This window comes from Austrofundulus limnaeus, unplaced genomic scaffold (genome assembly GCF_001266775.1).
Source record: "Austrofundulus limnaeus strain Quisiro unplaced genomic scaffold, Austrofundulus_limnaeus-1.0 Scaffold689, whole genome shotgun sequence".
In the NCBI taxonomy this organism is placed as follows: domain Eukaryota; kingdom Metazoa; phylum Chordata; class Actinopteri; order Cyprinodontiformes; family Rivulidae; genus Austrofundulus; species Austrofundulus limnaeus.
Window position 1 is genome coordinate 214,437 of NW_013953091.1, and position 3,741 is coordinate 218,177.

Below are 3,741 nucleotides of genomic sequence, written 5' to 3' on the forward strand. Positions count from 1 at the left end.
TAATAAAATAATCGCTGATGTAATATTTTCCCTATAACTATTACAAAAACATAAAATAAGTAAAAATAAGTATTTATTTTTGTGTATAAGCGGTTTAGATTGTCAAAAAGCTGTGTTTTTAGGGTTATAAACAAAGTTCATGTACTCAGACTAGTAATATTTGGGGTCACAAGTTTTTGCCATGAATATTTTGTGGGTCAGAAGACAAAAAGTTTGGGAACCACTGTTGTAGATACAAGTTACAGCGTCTCTAGGTAGCTCGCTAAGCTAATAAGCTAAGCTGCGTGCTGACGTCACATGACCGACGCACTTGAACGTGAGCCGCCTGACGTTCTGACGGCAGGTGCCTAAAGTTCCATCATCTCATAGCAACAAAAACGGTTAAGACAGGTCACGTTTTTGGGCGGAGCTACAAACGTGAGGCACATTTTTTGACTGACGTCATGTTCGTCACCTCTGCTAGGAGCTTGTTATTCTTTAAAAGCCCTTTGAAGTAGACGGACAGAGGTGTACTCAAGAGTTTTAGCTTATTTTTTTCGCTTTTATTTATTTAAGAAACGTCAGAAAATGCAGCGTGGATAAGAACAGATGATTTTCCTACTCGTTTCAGGTGAAGCGGTCCAAATCAACGTCCGGCAAGGGCCTTGCGTCGAACGAGGAACGCTCCAAATACTCCAGTAACGGTTATAGTTTTTTTTTTATTCTATTTTTTATCGATGGCTACTTCAGACATGTGAAAAGAACATGTAGAAAGTCTGTCTGCTATGAACSCAGAGGAGGTTCAGTGTAGTTTAATGTTGGATTTCATCAAACAGTTTGCCGAGGTCACCGTGGAAAGACTTCCTGCTGCACTGCCTGGAAGACCACCCCCCCTCGGTGGGTCTCACCTGGTACCCTGGACTCAGAACCAGCAGGTGTCCTGGCCCTGTGTGAGCCTCACAAACATCCACAGATCTGAGGTAAGTTTTCACAGTTTGTACGGGCTGTGAAGAAGTCGTCCTGCACATAACATCACATCATTTAAAGGGATCCGTGATTAGTTTTAACATTACACTTTATTTAATAAAAATGCATTTTAACTGTAAAATAAAGACTGTAAAAATACTGTTTTAGTTTTATCATTTTTAAACCAAAAGTTTCAAAACTCACAGTTTGTAACTGAAAATATGGATAGAGGACTTCAGTTTAGCTTGTTTGTCTCGTTAGCACTGAGCTAACACACATAAGGCAGTATAGTGTCTTATAGCATTATAAGTCTAATGTTGCAACTAGTCAGGGATCCCTTTTAAACAACAAATGTATACTTACAGTGAAATATGTTTGATATTTTATGTGAGAAAATTCAAAGATGAGGTCCAGTTTTAACAGGGGTTTAACAGCTTCACACTGTTTTCATGTTTCTCTTTATTATTTAGACCATATCTACTTCCACAATTTTTGTGCTGTTTTTACAATTCATATATCAAAATGTTCAGATCATTCTTGTCATTCTGGCAATGACTTATTGTATCTTAACTTTTTATACTTTTTTACTAGCTATTTCACTTTTTTAACAGTTACTTTGAATGGGGCTGCCTGTCTGTGCAGCTGTGACATCATCAGTTTGTTTCTTAGCTGTTCTTCAGCTAAAGTTATCAGCAAGAGGCATTCACACTAGCATTTTAGCTGGAAATGCAGATTCTCTAGGTTTTTAGTTATATCCTTTATAACACCCATTATAAGTTTTTAGGTAAGCATTGTGTCTTTCCTGTAAGCTTAGTCTGTTTGTTGTTGTAGTATTTCAATATGTCCACTAGATGGAGCCAAATCCATGTTTACTTTCTGCAAAATAAAGATTCTTGTCAGAATCTTTTAACATTCAAATAAAATTATAAACACAGTTTACAGGTGCTGGTAATAAAATTATAATGTCATGAAAAAGTTGATTTATTTCAGTAATTTCATTCAAAAAACGAAACTTGTGTATTATATTCATTCATTTCACACAGACTGATATATTTCAAATGTTTATTGTAATGTTTATATTTATTTTTGATGATTATAACTGACAACTAAAGAAAAGCCCAAATTCTGTGTCTCAGAAAATTAGAATATTACTTAAGCCCAATACAAAAAAGTATTTTGAGAAATGTTGGCCAACTGAAAAGTATGAGCATACAACACTCAATACTTAGTTGGGGCTCCTTTCTCCTGGATTACTGCAGCAGTGCAGCGTGGTACGGAGTCCATCAGTCTGTGGATCTGATCAGGTGTTATGAGAGCCCAGGTTGCTCTGATAGTGGCCTTCAGCTCTTCTGAATTCTGAAATCACCTCTGTATTAATGTGCTTGGACACAGAGCTCTGTGAACAGCCAGCCTCTTTAGAAATGAACTTTTGTGTCTTGCCCTCCTGGTTCAAGGTGTCAGTGGTCGTCTTTTGGACAACTGTCAAATCAGCAGTCTAACCCCATGATTCTGTCGCCTACAGAACTAGACTGAGATCATTTAAAGGCCTCTGCAGGTGTTTTGAGTTAAGTAGCATTGAACTTTTCACAATATTCTAATTTTCTGAGATACTGAATTTAGGGTTTTCATTAGTTGTCAGTTAATCATCACAATTAAACAAAATAAACGTGAAATACATCAGTCTGTGTGTAATGAATGACTATATTATACAAGTTTCACTATGAACTAATTGTTTGACCAGGACCTGTAATCATCCTAGAATCACAAATGCAGCCAATATTGTCCTTTAATACTAGTAAATGTATATTTAGTCTGTCATTTCTATGTTGTTAAAAGTCTTCTTATGATTGTAAAAAACATTTTGTTGCCACATTAATTAGGAAAATGCATCAGTTTAGTAGAAAACTTGCCAAACAGCTCATTTTGATGTTGATTTGTGCTTGGTGTCATTTATTACATTGCAAACAGAAGCAGTGGTAATTCAGTGATAGAATTCTCATTGTGAGAGACCTGGACCTGGGTTTGACTCCCAGCCAGAGCATTAAGAGCTAGAAGGGTTTGACACCAAAACACAAGCTGGTTCCTCACTTATTTTATAAGTTGTAATAGGTTGCACAACTAATGACAAGGTTCAGAGTTCAACAGAGCAGCGGAGCTGAGAAACCAGACCAGGAGCCAGATAAAAATGTAAGTAATTTTATTATTTACAGGTGGAAGTCGAGATGTCTTGCTGAAAGAGGAGTGAAGTGCAGAGGTGAGTATTTGTTCTTGTAATGAGTATTTTCAATAATGAGGAGTTATTGAAGTTATTTGTTCTCACTGGTTCTTTGGAGGCAAGCAGCATGGACCAGAGGAGGGTTTCCAAACAGATGAGTGTTCTTCAGGCAGAGTGGCTTTAAAGGAAGATTTTTTTGGATTGAATCTTTGATGATTGGTTCCTTGGTTGTAATTTTGGCAAGGAGGATTCACTGAGCAGCGAGCGACCAGACTGGAAGGTTCCGGTGAGGTAAAACTTTACACCTTGGATACAAAAGAGCATAAAGTAAGTTCTTAGATTCTTAGAAAACACTTGTGGTAGGTATTACTCTACCTAAGAGGTTAGATGCATCAGCGTAGACCAGTTTGCCTTATAAAGTTCATCAGCTCATCACTCCCAGGTGCGAACAATCAGGCAGAGAACCAATCAGCCATGAGCCAAGCCAACTCTTCACAGGTAAACATCAAAAGGTAATTCCAAGGACTAGCTGGTTGTCCAGCTCAGGACCAGTGGACTCTGTTGAATCTGAGACTGTCTGG